Here is a 17,952-nt window from a genome sequence, read left to right as displayed (position 1 = left end):
GGGCCTCGCTTTGAATATCTAAATTAAAATGTGACACACGCAAAAAACCTGAATTACTCCAAAAGTTATTTTAGTTAACCAAAACTAAATTAAAAAATAATTCTGAAGAAAATATCTTTAGTTTTATTATTTGTTACTTTGGTAAAATCTGTTATCTGCCATATATGTCTACAATACTGAGAGTCAGCTGCCATAACTCTGCAATAAATACAGTAATAATTCAAACAGAACTATATCATAAAATGTGCAAAATAAGAAAAATTTATGAAAGCTTTAAAATAAATTTTTACGGAGTACAAACATTTGCATCTGAAATATAATGAAGTTGCAGCAGAAACCGTCCTAACACAGAAATACTTAGAAGTACATGAAAACTGCACCTCTGTAAAGTACTTTCTCCTTCATGCTCTCATCCAATGGCGTTACTAGTACTCTCTACAGTACTGCAGGTGGGCGGAGCCCCCACAGCTGTGATGGCGGTAGAACCATTATTTTGACCTCCTTCTTTCTTTTCCCTTATTTTTCCTCCCTCGGATGTGCTCCCTGTGCAGTCGCTTTGGGACACACACACACACACACACACACACACACACACACACACACACACACACACACACACACACACACAGACAGCTATTCTTGCTGTCCTGCCTTGTGTGAGGCTCAAAATGAGCCTTCGGGGAGCCACTGTAAGCAGGGCTGGTCCACATATAGACACAAATACTGGTTTGTCTGCCTGAACACAAATCTGTGCATCCTGAGGATGAACAAAAATGTCACCAAACTGAAGGAAAACCAAAGTCATGTCAGTTAGATGTCCTGATGTGTTCCTGGTTTGTTCAGAGTATAAATTAAAACCAAATAGACCAATCAGAGAGGAGGTAGATCCGTGCTGCAGATATTTTTTCCCAGACTCTTTATTAACGTTTATTACAAACAAGCAAAGAAACAGTGTCCTGCTTCAGTGTTGATGTAAAACTGAGATCAGAAGTCCAGCAATGAGTTCAGGAGCAGCTCGGTGACTTCATTCATCCGATGTGAGGAAAAAACTCAATGAGTGTTGAAGCAGATTAATTTAATCTGAGGAGATTTTCTCACATTAACTCAAGCGGCTCAGAAGTGGATTAGACTCCTCCTGAAGCTTAGGCACGAGCTGAAGCCCACAATGAAACAAAAACCAGAGTGAAGAAGAAAGCCTGACCTTAACACAACTGACATGCTGAGGCATGACCTGGAGAGCTCTGTTCAATTAACACATCCTAGAAATGTCGATAAACTGAAAGGAACAAATCAAAGTTTTCAGTAAACTCTAACAGAGGCTGTAGCTGCTAATGGAGCTTTATTCCTTTTAAAAAACTGTGTGTTTAGTCAGCTACAAGCTGCAACCTCCACATCAGAAACATGAACTGCAGTTCCTCGAGCAACACATGAGGCTAGCTCTAAAAGCAAATAACTCCCCATATACTGTATATAAAAGATGGACGTAGCCACCTTTGAATTACCATTAGTTCTGGAATCCGGATTTTGAAACCTCAGTGTTACTGGTTGAGATCATGTTGGTCTTTTAGGGCAGGAAGTTACCATATTTACACCACAGGGTGGAGTGAAGCTATTAGCTAAAACTAGTTAGCTTAATTAGCAAGCTGCGTCAACAAACTGTACGCGTACGATGCAGAGATAACCGTTAATTAGTTCTAATTAACCAAAAATGAAGCATAAATGCTTTGGATGAACTGTACCACACAGCAGGACACTATGTTTGTACAATAAATGCATTAAAACTGCAGTGAACAGGCTCCATGCAGCACCTCCAGCTAGCTGCAATATAGCTATGTGAACAGTGATTAGCCATGCTCCCTAGCTTAATTACACAGGTGTATGAGAGGTAAAGAAAAAAATTACACCTCTTAGAGTTGTTATAATGGGGGAAACTATTCAAATCACTGTACTGGGCCTTGATACTTTCTGCTGTTAGCACCACATAACAGGGACATGCATGTTAACATTACTGCATATACATCCAGCTCATGTAGGACTTCTAGCCTCAGCTAATGTGTAGACCTCGTCTCTGCTTCTGCCTTTAAGACACAAAATGTCAGTGAAACAAGCAAACAAACAGTAACGGAGACAACAAAGACAAAAACCGGCCTGCATGATCACGCAGCACTCCGCCCTGTTGTCCTGATTTTGTCATCACTACGGGCTCCGATGCTGAGGCATCAACATGTTGAGTCCACTCACAGGCGGCGTGACAGTGGCTGTGTTCAGCTTTTACAGATGACATTAGATCACATTTTGAGTAATCAGTGGGGAAATCCTGGTGATTCCAGCTGGCTCACTACACGTTTACGAGTTTGCAGATTGACTGTGACACCGAGTAAGCGACTTTATCTTGTTTCGTGGATGGAAAAGCGTTGCAGCAGTGTAGTGTTGTGTAGAAGTGTTGGTAGCAGGCTGAGATGTGTGCAGGACGCTTATTTCTGAGAGCAGGATAATGGGAGCTGAGGGGGACAGACTTGTTGTTTTGCTGCAGGAGCAGATGGATGTTTGTGTGTATGTGTGTGTGGTAATCGTTGGTGTGTGTTTCCTGGAGTTTGAACTCTCTTCTTCTGCTGTTTGTCTGTTTCTGTGCTCGCTCCATAAAGCAAATTAAAACTGAGAGAGAGAGAGGAGGATTAGAGGATTTAACGTGCTGGTCAGAGCTGAACATTAAATCTGATGAATTCAGATTTTTCTCTCAGACTCACGGCCCATGTTTACTGTATTAATGAGGACCTTCAGGCTGCATGTGGAGCCGGTCCTGCAGAACACCAAGTCTGAGTCTGATCACTCTGACGGGCGTTTGCACCTGCACAGAGGTCGGTGTGTCCACGTTCGAGTCCGGTTAGGGTCAGCTGAACCAGCCTTCAGCTGTGTGCTTGTTTTAGGAGAGCCTTGAAGCTTCTGCTGGAGACAGTCAGCAGAAAGCAGGCAGCTCGAGGCTTCTGCGTTTGTTTTTCACCGACAAGAAGCTGTCAGAGCAAAGTGATGCAGAGACTTTGCAGCATAGAGCCATAGAATAAAATTTCACCCAATTCTTTCTTGCTTTTGTTTAGATCTTTTTCTTCTTTATATATTTTGCTTTTCCTCTTTCTTAATTTTTTTTGTGGCTTCTTTCAAACTTTCTTTTGCATGTTTGTTCCTGTTTCCTTGATTTTTCTATTTTTCTTCTTTTATTGATTTTTCTTTGTATACTTTGCTTTTTAATTTCTTTACACTTGTTTTTTTCTTTTCGTTTTGCTGTTTTGCTCCTTTTTTCACTACTTTTCACTCTTTCTTTCCTCCTCTCTCTCTGTTTTAGTAAAGCAGCTTATTCCGTTTCAGGCTCATGGCGGCATCGAGGGAGCCGAGGCACTCAGGCTCCTCTCTCTCTCTCTCTCTCTCTCTAGTAGCCTCCTTCAGCTCCTTTAGGGGATCCCCTGCCACTCCCGGCTCAGCGGCAAGTGTAATCCCTCCTGAGAGTCCTAAATCAGCCGCGGGCACCCCGCGCAGGTGGCTGGAGAGAGTTATACTTGTGGTTTTATTCTTTCAGTCATTACCCAAAGTTCATGAACATGGGTCAGTGTGGAACATGAGCTGACATGACTCGCCTAACCGAGCTTCCTTTACCTTCTCTTTATTTGACCTTTAACCTTTTTATCCTGTTTAAAGTTCCTTTTTGATGCTTTGCAGTCGTTTCTGTGTGAACTGATATGTTGCTCAGAGAGATTCAATAAGATGGCCTTAGTTTATTTAAACAGGAAGTGATGTCAGATCCTCTGCTTCCTGTCCTTCCAGATGTCACCAATTCACTCGGACACCACAGATGTTTCAGATGCATAAAGCATATAGTCATGTAGAAGAGTGGTCCCCAATCCCAGGCCAGTCAGTGAGTCGTTTGGTACCAGGCCGCGAGAGTTCAGGCTCGGGTGTGAAATTGATGGTTTTCAGGGTTTTTACCATCTTTACAGTTAACTCGGTTTCCCTGGGTCTTTTCCTGTGTGTTATGAATAAATCTCCTTTTTTTGGTGCCTGTACTGGTTTTATTTTGTTGTATTTATCCGCGACACCTTAAACGCCGGTCCATGAAAATATTGTCGGACATAAACTGGTCTGTGGCGCAAAAAAGGTTGGGGACCGCTAATGTAGAACATCTGCAAACATCTGGTTTGAGATTAAATGCTGTTTCGTTGATTACATTATTGATTATAATGCAAGGACACGCGGGGAGAAAGGAGCAAATGATGCAGAAGGTTACGGTGATAGGCGGGGATACGGAAACACTCATCAGCTGATCGAAGGTGCACGTAGTGGGAAAAGTGAAGGTCACGTGGAAGCGCATTGAACCTGCCTTCTTTCCAATGACCAGCAGGGGGCGACTTGTCTGGTTGTAAAAAGAAGTTTGATTGTATTGAAGTCCATGCAAAAAAGACCCTGCAGCTTCCCTGGTCTCTTTGAACTCAGTAAATTCTTTTGGTCTAGTTTATGGTCCAAGTCGCTTGTTTCAACTCTTATTTATTACGACACGAGGTTTGTGCTCTAAATTATGGTCCTCATTAATCCCAAGAAAGACAATAAGGTTTGGTATGCTTTAGGGTCAGCCGCAATGAGAGTGCAGCATTAATCACGTCCACAGTAAAAGCTGAGAAAAATTTTCAGCTTGAGGTTTTGAAGTCATGACTGTGCCTGTGTTTGTTTCTTATATTCAGTTTGTGCAGAGTGAATGTGTGCTGCAGAGTGAATGTGTGCTGCAGAGTGATGGGTAACAAGTAAACTGCTCTGAATGCGATCAGGACTTCACAAACCAGAAGTCCTCGGCTGTTACTGAGCGATCTGCAGGTGTGATGGTATTCATCTCTTTGCTGTTGCTCCTTCTTCTATCCCCAGCTCACGCCTTCATCGCTGTCAGCCGCAGGCAGCAGTGAAGAACATTTCTCAGGCTTCATGTTTGTATCTGTGGCTGTTTTCCGTTTTCCTCTCTCACGTGCAGAATCTCTTGTCTTGTCTCAAGCATGGTCAGAGTAGAGGTTCTTCCTGTGTGTGGATCTGTCTTACCTGCACTGTTCTCACATGGGCAAATATCAGATGTGTTAAAGGCAGTTTAATATGTGATCATATGTCAGGTAGTCTCTAGAAGAGGTCAGGGCTGCAGTGCATGTGTGAGCCAAGAGGGGCAAGAGTTAGACCCCGTGTTTGCCCAGAAAGGTGCAGGTTTCAGTGAAGCACTCGCTTTACTACGCTGTCATTTCAACGCGTCCCCCAATTATTAATTTTAGTTGTTTCCATGTGTTTATTTTAGATTAGCATGTAGCATGTGTGAGCCAGACGGGAAGCAGAAGTTTGTCCTCCATGCTGTCCTGAAAGATGCAATAAAGCTAATTCAAACTGGATGAGCGTGTTGACAGATGGAGAGAAGAGCAGCGCCTCTTCTCCTCACTAGCCCAATTAGATTTAGCTAAACTTTGCCTTCACCAGTATCTTTAAGTTTCTGGCAGGCAACGTCTTCTACTACTACACCCACTCATGAGGACATCACCGTCATTTATCCTTAAACCCTGCCGATGTTCCAGGTGTCAAAATACCAATAAGACCCAGTGACAGTGCTGACAGACTCCACACTCAAGTCCTGTTAGGATCAGCAGAGCTCAGCCTTTCCCAAAGCTTCAGCAAGATTTAAAGAGCCTTCAAGCTTCAAGGAAACACCGTGGTGAGTCTGGTTCTCCCGGGAGCAGATGATGCAGGTTTAAAATCAAAATATTTTGGGTCAAAATGAACAGAAAGTTAATTCAGGAAGATTCAGGGCAGCAGTGCATGTGTGAGAGCAGCTTGGAGGGGCAGGAGTTTGTCCCTGAGTTTGTCAGCTTCAGCACCGAGCCCACGCGCGCTCCGGCAGTTCAATAAAGGTTATTCAAACCGGATGACAGTGCTGACAGATGGAGAGAAAAGCAGCGGCACTGAGACGGCTCTGCTGGCTTCAGTTCAACACGAAGATGTCTCAGATTTTATTGGATTTGTTTTATAGATCCGAGTCTTTTCTCGCTGACGGGAAGCAGCGTTTGGTGCAGGAATGTTTTTTTGGGAAAACAGACGCTGGATGGGATGATTTCATCCCGACAGAAACCGTCTCCTCCGTGTTTCCTTTGTCTCTCCTGTTGAACTGATCGGAGAATTGTGTGTGCACGGCGCTCTAGTTAACGCCGTCGTGTCCCTGCCTGTATCAGCATTAAAGCCATGTGATGATCTCAGAGAGCGAGGAGGTTTGGATGCTGCTCGGCTTTGTGAAGGACGCGTCCCGCAGCTCAGCCCGGCCCTCACAGAGACACAACAACACTCCAGAGAATACACACATGTAGTATTGATGAAGCTGGTGCCTCTGTGCCTTTGAGCCAAACACACACTGATTCACACACTCAGCACCTGTGTGTGTGTTTCTTACAGTGCGTGTGTTTGTGTGTGTGTGTCGAGGATGAATGTAGGTCACGCTGCTGATTCTCTGCACAGCAACAATGCACAAAATCCCAACTCTGAATACTCGCAGTGGATTGGTTGAGAGATCCAGCCAGGCAGCCAATAACCTTTCAACCCCCAGGCACTGTCTGTGTGTGTGTGTGTGTGTGTGTGTGTGTGTGTGTGTGTGTGTGTGTGTGTGGATAAATTTCAGTTTAAAAACCGTGGTAGTGAGGACACCTCTGCCTGACGGGGTCAGACCTTTTTAAAGACTCTTTTCAGATTCAGAGTTAGTGTCCTGGTTTTATCCGCTGAACGATACAGCGTGGCGTTCAGGTGATGTCGCAGTGACATCGCACATACAGCAGCTCAGAGGGCGGAGCCACGGATTGACACAGAAGACCATTTACAACTCCCCGAGACCCCTGCTGTGACACACGTCCAATCAGAGAGCTCAGCCTCTGTCTCTGTGCTGCTGCTGGTGAGGTTACAGGTTGACCTGAAAGTAACACAATCACAGGTCCTGGATCAGTTTTTCAGTTTCTTGGGTCAAACGTGCTCGGAGGACGGCCTCAGATACTTTTTCTTTATCGTCACAAGTTATATATCTCTTCAGTTCAAGCTCTGTAGCAAAAAAAAGAAACAGATTTTATGTCATGAGACGTCAAGTGTGTTTTTTTATCCATTTCTCAGCAAATTGTTTGAGTCTCCTAGAAAACCCGAACATATTTGGTGAAGTTTGGTTTTAGTCATTGCTAACTTGTCTCGCTTGTACAACTCATCACTGCTTCAGTTTACTGAATTCTCAGAACACAATAAAGCAGTGTATGCACAGCGTCAATGTCACCCTGCCGTGACTGCCTGATGCTGACCGAGGCCGGGTGGGCTGTTGGCAGGCTGCGTGTCCCAGCTGTTCCTGCAGACTTGCATGGACCAGGAGCACCACCTCTGATCTGATTACTCGTGGTGCAAATCTGACTCGACAGAGATGAAATGCTCCAAGCTGTATTTGTGCCATTCTTGCAGCAGCACCCCGCCCTGTGGCCCTGTCAGAAGGACGGTGCAGGCGTTCGTAGATCAGAAGCATATTAAATCTCTTCCTTGGCCAGTGTGAACGCCTGGGACTCTCCCGGTCAGCATGTTCATTCCAGCAATTCCTCAACTACAGATCTGGACAGTTACATTTTTTCATTGCATACTTCATATTTAGCATCCTCTTTATACACATATTATAGTGTTGGTCTATAAAATCCAAGCTAAGCTAATTAAATCTGCAGCATGCTGGTCTGGTGGTTAGCGCTAGCACCTCACACCACGAAGGTCCTGAGTTCGAATCCAGGCTGGACTTTTTTTGCATGCAGCTTCTTTTCTGTGAACTCTGGCGTCCTCCTGGAGTTCAAAGACGTACATGGCGTTACGTTCGTTTGTGCTTCTAAATTGAACATTGGCGTGAACAGCGACCTGTCTGCGGGATGTACCCGGCTTCTCAATCTATGATAGCTGTGATAGGCTTATCTCTGCTGTAACATTGGACATTTTAACCTGGGACCCTAAGACAACTTATTTGGTTTTGGAGTCTGCCTCAAGCGGCCAAAGGCGGAACTGCAGTTTTTGGTACTCGGGCATTAGCTACTAAAGGGGGGCTAGATGGGTCCAAATCAATTACTCCAAATATCTATACTATTGATACCAACGCTGGTATTGATATTGGATTGATAGTAGTGAGATATGATCGATATTTTGTTTCTATCCTTGAAGTTCAGATGTAGCCACTGAATTGTGTTAAATAAATATAAATAAAATAAAATATACCTCAAACATACACTATGAAAAATGGAATTTGGAGAAAATTAGTTTTATAAAATCACACTTTTATCTATTCTGATATCAGAGCAGATTCATCTGAAGAAACAAAAACAACACACACACACACTGAAGTACACTGGTCTGCTGTTTTATCTGCAGTTTCATATCTCATCTAAACATCAGCTGTTTGAAGTTCTCTCTCTCTCCCTCTGGGTCAGAGTCTCTCGCCCGCTCTTATTTTCTACCCCCGGCGGTGTCAGACACAACAAAACAGAGACCCTCGTGGGGAAAAAAGATGAGGGTCGCGTCCTGTCACCAGTGTGCAGTGTGTGTGCATTTCCAGCAGGGGGCAGCGGCTGCATCACCTCGCCCTCTCTGACCCCATTTAGTGCAGGGAGCCTCAGGTGTGTTATGGGAAATGTAGTACTATGATGACCTGACCTTCACAGACAGAAATGTAGCGCTCAAAGCAAATGAGGTCCATCTGCTTCATGCAGGAGACACTAAAGCTGTGCAAAGAGTTTATAAATAAAAATGCTTTTAAATACCAAAAACCACAGAGTGACACTGATTACAGCATTTCTACAGTTAGTGTGAGGTCACGGCTCCTCCTTCCCACAGCATCTGCATGTGTGCCCTCTGTACCCTCTGTGTGAATCCAGTTTCTCATCCACGTTCTGTATTTAGACGCTCAAAGTATTTGAAATCTCCGCAGTGAAGCCGGTGTTTATCTCTCTCTGTCTCTGTGTTTAATGAATACTCTCTCTGCTCCTGAATTAGAAGCCGGCTCTCAGCAGCTGCCCTGATTGGTCGGTGCCAAATTCCACTGTGTTGATTCTCCAATGGACCAACTTAACCACAGCTCCCCATAAACCACCTTTATCCAACAGTGTCATCTGACTTTTCCTGTTAGAAACATGCTCAGTTCAACTTTGACAGACCGTCGAAAAGCAATAATACAATTCAGTGTAACGCTTAAGATTCTTCTACAGGAAGCAAAAAGTTGCTTACTTGTTTTTATCTCATCATTAACAGCAATAAAAAGCATCAGGTTAGAGTGGCAGGGGTGTTAAAATTGGGGAGGGAAAAAATAATTTTGTGGTTAAAGTCAAGAAAAATCAGTAGAAAACCGTCTAATGTCAGTCAGTGGTGTTCTTCACTCTCAGTGGTAGTTGCTCAAGTTGCTGACCTGAAAGTTAAGATGTTTACCTCAAGTCCCGCCCACTTTGTGTTGTTATTTCACCAACAGTTGCTTAAAGTGGCCAAATATTGTTTACTTTCTCACTGCCATGTTGCTCCGAATCACCTCCATTGTGCTAGTTAGTCAACATCAGCTAGCTTAGCTCTGTCAGCCACACTATAAACAGAGTTTACTAAGAGTGTGGCTAAACTATCTCTGACTGTTTGGCTCAACAAAGCAACATGTGATTTCCCAGCAGGGGTGAAGGGGATTGGCCACCTCTGGTCCACATGAGCCTAGATCTGCTAAATTATTTTGATCCCTGGGGGGACTAAAGATGTACCCCCAGTCCTGGTTTTTAGAGCTGCTTGAAACAGTCTACAGAGCAAAGAACAGTTAAGGGCCCCTTTATACCCACCGAGTGGTGAACAGCACCTTACGACAAAGGTTATTCCAAAGTGACGCCATATTCACTGAAATAAGAGACTTAGAGCTTTTTATTGTCATTGTCATTATTTGTATCTTAATTGCCCCTTGGGGATAAATAAAGTGTCTCTGATTCTGATTGTGCAGTTTCTTGCACAGCAAATTTGGGTAAAAACTTGAGGAAAAAGGGGGTTCCCATACCGGGAGTCGAACCCGGGCCGCCTGGGTGAAAACCAGGAATCCTAACCGCTAGACCATATGGGACAAGCTGCAGTTTGTGCAACAATACTTGCCAACACTTATTTGTTGTGTGAGATATTTTCTAAGCGGTGACACCTAACATCCAGGAGAATCTAACGGCAAACGAGATGATACTGGGAAATCACCTGATTTGTCATTAAGCCACTAAGCACCAGTGTTTCAGTGTGAAAACTACTGTCAACCAAACAAAAGAGAAATTGACTCACTTCGAGAATCAGTAGACTTACAAAAGATCCTGGACATACTTGTGCTGCGTGACTTGCCTGATTGGTGACATCGAATTCCCTCCAAAGGTGAGATCTACAGCTTCGTCTTGTTGGGCTGACAGAGAGGAGCAGACGCACTCCTGTATGAACGAATGAATCCTAAATAAGCAAATGAAAAGTCCAAATAATCTATTAATAAGGTGCCGATTTACAAGCACAAATCCAGCCAATTCATTTCAATAATCACCAATAATCTACCACAAGCAGCTCAGATTTGTTAGTTAAAAAACAAAAAGGCCTGATGAAGGAGCAAGAAACTAAAATAACATAATATAAACATGTTTTCTCTCTGAAAGCTTCAATCAATGGGAGGTAGCTGAAGGAGAACCAGTTTCTTCTGTTAGAAGTGCTAACCATTCTGATATTAAAAGGCACTGTGGGTTTTTCATAAAGGTTTCCTGATTAAAAGCAAGTCTGCCATAAAAACCTGAAATCTGTGTTTAACAGCTGACCCGAGACTTTTTACTGCAGGACTCTGAACGAGTTAGCGTGTTATTAATACAACTCCACGTGTGTAAATGTAGCTCTGGTTTTCTTTTTCTTCTGCATGCTGTGGGCAACACACGAGGAGAGCTGACACAGATTCAGACGTCATTTTAACAGGTTTAAGTCATGCTAATTGCTGCATTTGGACAGACATGTCAATATGTTATGTAACAGACCAGTGCTAGAGCAGATTTATGATGTTGCAGAGCCCTATGTGTGTGTGTGTGTGTGTGTGTGTGTGTGTGTGTGTGTGTGTGTGTGTGTGTGTGTGTGTGTGTGTGTGTGTGCGCGCACTGCTAAGTAGAGACTCTGCAGTTCTCATTATGGACCGATCTCTGTGAATCACCCTGTAAACATCAAACTTGCTGTGAGTAATAAGTAATAAGTATTCATGGCACATGTGCAGTTACTGGGGAACTAATTGTTTATTAAAACCTAACAAAAGTCATTTCACAAAGATGGCTGTTAATCTGTTTCTTAAGATTTTGCTGTTTTTTAGCAGCTGTTAAACTTGTTAGTGAACGTTAAAGCATCAACTGCTGGCCTGAAACAGCTGAAGCATGTTTTTCCAATCAGTGTTAACTCTAACTCTGCACCACCGTCCTTCACTTTTAGATTTCAGCCTGCTGTAGAATCACGTTTGATCATTTGATAAAGCCTTTGACATGTTTCATGTTTTTTTAATCAGGCAGCTTGAGTGAGATTAAAACCTTCGGGAACAATGAACAGAAAAACAGCAGAAGAACACAATAACCAGAGAGGTCATAAAAAACAGATGCTAATATCATTAAAATCATTTAATTAATCTCCTTGAACTCCAGGGGGAGTGCAGATCTGCAGTTTGAGGGCGGTAAAAATAAAAGGAGCTGCTTTTCTTCACTTGTGCCGCTGATGCCTTTGCCAAACAAGGAATAGCACACCCACATGTGAGACAAGACGCTGGTGTATGAATGCAGGAAGCAGCGATATCCTCCATCTGTGTGGTGGGTTGTTGTCCCTGATGCTTAAAAGCTGTCAGGTCATTCGATTCAGTACATTTTCCTTCTTCTGTATTTGCCCCATTCATGGAAATATCTCTTCAAAGTCTGATTGCTCCTGATGATATAGAGGTTTTATGCTAAAATCAGGGTTTTCTTATTAATCAACCAGATTGTAAAGTATCAACTAACAGGTGGCTTCAAAGCAGGACTGCAGAACAAACACACAGTAGCAATGTGTGTCTTTTATATTTTCTGTGATCCAGGAAGATTAATGTAAAAAGAAATCATGCCTTGTATGCAGGGCCGGCCCGTGGCATAGGCCGTATAGGCAAATGCTAAGGGCGCCGTCCATCAGGGGGCGCCACGCCAGTGCCACAAATGTTGAAAAAAAAAAAAGTTGGTACTATTATTTCTAAATACAAAAAATAATCCCACGTTAATTAAAATGCAAAGTAAAGCTTATTTAATAGAAATATTATTTGTTACAACATTACACTACACTGCTGATGTAGGGGGGCGCCACCTAAAATCTTGCCTAGGGCGCCAGATTGGTTAGGGCCGTTTCTGCTTGTATGGATGTTATGAAGGCAAAAATTATCCATAGACGGCAAAATATTTTTTGCAGTAGGATCTAAACTACAGGACTGACTCACTTTTGAGGTCAGCCTCAAGTGGCCGTTACAGGAACTGCAGTTTTTGGCACTTGCAGCTTTACCTTAAGTTATTTGAATTATCTGATAGAGTCTGCTTGCTTTTAATGTGAAGTAAATATCTTTTACATCATTTACTAGCTTGATTTCTTGGCTGGGTGTGAGTTGCTGCACAGACTTGCTGATTCATGGCTTCAGATCTTCTCAGTCTGACAGACAGATTGAAAGTACAGCATCACCTCTCAGCTTTGATGGCTGCTCTTGATGTCATGTTTTACAGTTTAAATACTGGGCAGTACTTCAGTCAGCGACCCTTGTTTGTGGCTGTGCTCATAAATACTTTAACCAGTGTAACCAGTAAGCACAGTAGAGCCAGTTTGTGTGGCTTCTGGGCTGTTTATGTATGAATAATGAGAGTGTGCTGAGGCACCGGCTCCAGACAGGCGCTTGGTGGGAAAAATGGGAAAATCTGTGTATGAGAGAAAAGCCGACCTGCAGGAAGTCTGTAAGTACACATCAGGAGGTTTTTATTTCCCAGAATTCCCTGCTTCTGTCCTGCTGAGCTGGAGAATGTGAGAACAGACAGTTACAGGAGGAGTCTCAGTGTTTGTCTGTCTGAGTGTGAGAATGCCAGTGATTTATGTGTTTGTGTGTGCCTTTTGTTCTGCTAATGTTGGTGGGGGTGGGCACAGCGCTATCAAAACAGCTGGAAGCAAAGAAACAGTTTTCTGATGAGCATCAGCTCTTTGTCCTCTTAATTCATTTATTTTAATACAATAAAAAAGTCTCACACATGTCCAGCAATCAATACACAAAATAGGATTTCATCACATGAAGAAATTGTAGAAAAATGTAAAAATAAAGTAACAATTTGACAAAGAAGTTCAAATTTTATTTATTTACTTTTTTAAATAAAATAAATCTTTTTTATTTGTCATCATCACAGCTTTTTTTAGGATCTTCACACTTGTAGTTATTTAATTTTTTATGTAATTTTTTTTAATTTTTTTATGTAATTAAAGTTAAGTTTTATGTAATTCAATTTTTTCACCATAATTTTTCAACGTTTATAATATAAAGTATCAATGAAAATGACATAAATTTTCATATTACTTTTATTTTTAATGAAAGATTTTTTTTTGTCATGAGCGTTTTTCATAAATAAACCTGAATATAGAAAAGATTAATAAAAAATAAACTGTCCAAATGTCAGTAATAGATTTTATATTTTATGTTGATTAAGTTTTTATTGACACATCTGTTAATTTCTGATGTTTCTGTGTTTCTGGGGCAGAAATCGATCTTTGAGTTTTGGCAGATCTCACAATCTCAAAATACAGTCCTCCAGCTTCCCGTCTTTAATGAAAATAGACCCACATTAGAATCAGAAAACCTTCATGAGGCAGAAAAGAAACCTTCAATCTGCTGCACTTCATCAGGATGTTGCCACTTTCAAAATAAGAGCAGCAGGACAGAGTCAGGAACAGCAGGAGAAAAAATGGAGCTCGTATGAGAATAAAATAAATGTAACGTGAACAAATGTTTTTATTTCTTTTTATTTATATCATTTATTTTGTCTAAAGATAACAGACAACTTACCAAACAACCAACTTTAACTTGTATCTTTAGGCACTTACTGGCGGTCTGACAGGTATAAAATTATATTTTTGTAACAACAAGGTGACTCCAAACAGCTATTAGCTGAAAACTTTGCAGTGTCCTCAAAAGATTTCAAATCGTCGGCAGTGTGTACAGAGGAGGTCAGCAGAAAATTACATTCAGAGTTTGATCCACCGTGCAATACCATTTGGAAAGCATCTGAATAGCAACAGCTCCATTTTTCAGCATGTGAGTGATCCGAGACACATCGACAATCAGTCATGGATTGGCCTCACCAGAGCTCAGACATCAACACTACTGAAGCAGTGTGGAGTCATCTGGACACCAGAACAACAGGCAGACAACATCCAGAGAAGAGCTTTGAATGTCCTTCAAGAAGCCCGGGGAAATAGTTCTTAAAACTACTTAAAGAAAATACAGGAAAGCTGCGTATGAGAGTTCAAGAATAAAGGAATAAATAAATAAATTAAAAAATGCCACATACTTGCTTCAAACTCAGTAGAATTGTACAAACCCTGTTTTAGCTTTACACTGTGCTTTAGTTTATGTTTGGTTATGTTTCAGTAAATCCCCGGGTCTCATTTCAGTAAGATTTTAAGATCCTCCATCATCTCTGCTAAACTTTAAAACACTCATTTGAAAGCTTAAGATTAGTATCATCAGTAAAACTGATCAACCACCCCAGGCAACAAGGTTTGCACCTGGTGGCGACCGAATTTTTATCTGCCGTTAAATGTGTTAAAACCTTTCTGACAAAACTGGTCACCATTCTTACCATGAGATAAACCAGTGCCCGAAACATCTGAGTCCACATGGAGTCATATTCATGCTGTGTATGAAATTTAAGCGTATTTGTTGTTGATCAGGATTCCCAGAGGGATCCAAACACCCTTCCAATCAAAAGTAGGGTTAAGCTTCAGGATACCTGTCTGCCAGACTGACTCTAGTGGGAGTGGGAGGTATGTTTCATTCAGAACATGCCAATGTAACTGGGAGATGTTTCCCCTGTTCCAGACACCTTAAGTAAGTGTGGTGTTAGCAGGGTTCAGAATTTGGGGTCACCATGTGTGTCATGTAGCCTTCAAATAGTTCCCGTGCTTAGCATACAGCTGGAATGAGTGCTTATGACATATAGACTTGTTTTTAAATTCTTACCTTTTAAAAATACATCTCAAACTTCTGTGCTGCCATAAGGCGCTGCTGCTAGCATACGTTGGACTTTTATCCGGTCTTAAGTCTGACGTAATTAGCCGCCCAAACTCCGCTTCAGGTCCCAAACGAACACTGCGGCGTCACTGAGAGTTAAAAACTGCCTAAATTTTTTCATCTTTAATAAAATGATCAGTGTGGCTGCTCTACCAGGGGTAACTGTTTAACATCCAGGCATCCATGAAAACAGAATTTATGAAGTTTAACTGAGTTTGAAGTTAGCAGGGAGTTAGCTCGCTAGTTTCCATCTAAAGAGGATATATCACGTTCTCACTGAAAAATTAAAACGTACAGCTCTGCTGTCACTTCCGACATAAATGAAGACAGAAAACTAAAAAGCAGTGACGTTTATAGGGTTAGTGAATTTAGAGTAGCTGGTATATAATGATGTCCTAGCTACACAGCTATGGTTTGCATAATATAAACACATTAGCACAGTGAAGCTGGAGGATGGATGCTAACTTTTTTCCACTTGATAAAAGTTAACGTGAGGGTTCCCGATGGTTACGGACAAATGCGATCGCATTTGTAAATGGACACAGTTCATGACGTACGCAGTTCATACGTCATCGCTTAATCGAATTCCCGCGGAGATGTGAAACGACTTCCTTTTGTCGTTTTATTTTGACACGGCAGAGCGGAAGTGGAGGGGTGGTGACAGCGGAGAGCTTGTTGGTGGGACTCAGCTGAGAGTCAGAGAGAGCGAGTCAGAGCTCAGAGACGCTGAGAGGAGAAAAGCGGAGTTTAACTGGCAAACGGGCGGGTTGATCCGCGGGACTGAAGCTGTTTTAATTCCCTTTTCTCGGCTCCTGTTGTGGATGTGCCCGTCCTGAGGACAGCTGGAGCTGGACCACACCTGGTCTGCAAACAGGATGGTTCAGACTCGCAGGTATTTACAGCCTTTTCACCGCTGCTGGTTCGCCTCTGGCCTTACCTTCGTTACTTTCCTGGATGGACTTTCGTGCAGTTAAATAAGTTATGAAGTAAATAACTGATAAAGATGAAGGTCCCGGTATTATAAGAACTTTAACGCCAGAACAAAAGTAGGAAAATCAGAGAATAAAAAAATGGAAAAAGTTAAATGAAAATAAATGTCTGCACTTTCTTTAGAGAAGGTGCTGACTCCCTTTAAACGTCTCAGAACAGCTAATAGATCTCAATAAATTAGCAGATTAATTATTCAGTTGATGCTGAGATTTAGACAAAATATAGAATACTGATTATCTAAACCCGACATTTAATTAAAAATTGTGCAAGGAGAACATAAAAAATGTTCTTAAGGAAAAACTGTTCCTTTTCAGTCTGATGACGTTTCACACAGCTGGGACAGGAGCAACAGAAGACTGGAGTAAGATTAAAAAAATCTATTTACTTTTTTTTTTTTAGATAATTAGGTAACATTGGTAAAAAGAGAAGAGTGTCTATTGTGTGGTTTATATGTTCACCTAACAGGCGAAAGCTCCCCAGTTTGATCCCAGGAGGAGACACCAGTCTCTTGAGGGTCACACTGGGAAGGAAGTCTGCTGGGTATAAAACGAAACACAGAGTAAGGTGAGGTCCTTCATTAGAACATGTGTAATGAAGCTACATGAAGGTAACATTTCATAAACTTTGGGGGTTTTATTATCTACTGTTCATGACATTGTTAAAAAACTTCATTGCTGACAGAGACTGAAAACCTTTGCTGTGATCTTCAAGCAGCATTACAGACACACACGATTCTGAAGTGGAAATCAATGCTCGTGCTCAGGAACAAGCCATAAACGATCTGAAGAAACGCCGCTGCCTTCTTTTCATTAACGATGGACGGAGGCAAAGTGAACGCTGCCGCGCTGCCCCATCAAAAACCTGCTGGAAGCAGCTCATCCGACTTGTTATCGGCACAAAGTTCAAAGCTGGCATCCACAAGGATGCAGGTATCACCACATCTGTGAGGGCAACATTGACGCTGAACAATATGTGCAGCTTTTTCAATCTTTTTTTTTTTTTAGAGAAGGTGTTGCTTTTTTCAGTAACTCAAAAACCAAACCGCATTCTGCACACGAATAAGGGAAACTGTCCGGCTGCTAAACCGGCCTGCCTGCAGTCCGGACCTGTACCAGCTGGAGGATTATGAAACAAAAAACTGCAACAAAGGAGACCTGAAGTAGAAGAATGGGAGGCATGCAGCGAGCAGTGTCAAAAGGGAGAGGTGATGAATCACAGCGGGGAACTTGTTCCGACTTTACTGGAGCTTGTTCCTGGCACCGAATTAGAAATGGGCAGATTTTTATTTGAAAGTAAAAACGTCCAAGTTTAAACGTTTCCTGTGTCACCTTTATGCAGTAAGAATTGGGCTTTAAAGAGTTTCAAATGAGTGTGTTCTCTTTATTTAGTGGACGTCTGTGGCTGTGACATGGTGTGGAACAAACCTGTGGTCCTTCTGGACTCTCCGTCAGGAGTCAGCTGTATGCAGGTGAACGTGTGGCGGATGTCTGAATTTTAAGCCGGTCCGTGACTGAGCTGTACTCAGACTGCTGGTGACTTTTAGAGGAGAGTTGATGGTTGATGTGTAGGTGGGGTGGACAGAATAGCAGGAACAGACTCGTGTGAACCCGCTGCTG

At 42.3% G+C, this 17,952-nt stretch overlaps 1 protein-coding gene and 1 non-coding gene across 6 annotated transcripts in view; one reads left to right on the top strand and one right to left on the bottom strand.

Annotated features, from left to right (window-relative positions):
- The window catches only part of ccdc120a (coiled-coil domain containing 120a), a 38,677-nt gene that overhangs the window by 1,136 nt on the left and 19,589 nt on the right, over positions 1 to 17,952 (top strand). Inside the window, exon 1 of one of the 5 annotated variants that reach the window (XM_076878359.1) lies at positions 5,705 to 5,725. The exons of 2 other annotated variants lie outside the window; for them this stretch is intronic. The gene's annotated coding sequence lies outside the window, so the exon portion shown is untranslated. Of the gene's footprint in view, positions 1 to 5,704; positions 5,726 to 15,915; positions 16,239 to 17,952 lie in introns of those variants that run through there. 2 more of the 5 variants (XM_023152257.3, XM_004568153.5) reach the window with 2 other exon arrangements.
- On the bottom strand, positions 10,070 to 10,141 carry trnae-uuc (transfer RNA glutamic acid (anticodon UUC)). Its single transcript has one exon. It is a non-coding gene; the product is annotated as a tRNA-Glu (tRNA).

The sequence above is a fragment of the Maylandia zebra genome, linkage group LG20, assembly GCF_041146795.1.
Source record: "Maylandia zebra isolate NMK-2024a linkage group LG20, Mzebra_GT3a, whole genome shotgun sequence".
Classification (NCBI taxonomy): Eukaryota; Metazoa; Chordata; class Actinopteri; order Cichliformes; family Cichlidae; genus Maylandia; species Maylandia zebra.
This window is presented reverse-complemented; position numbering and strand designations above follow the sequence as displayed.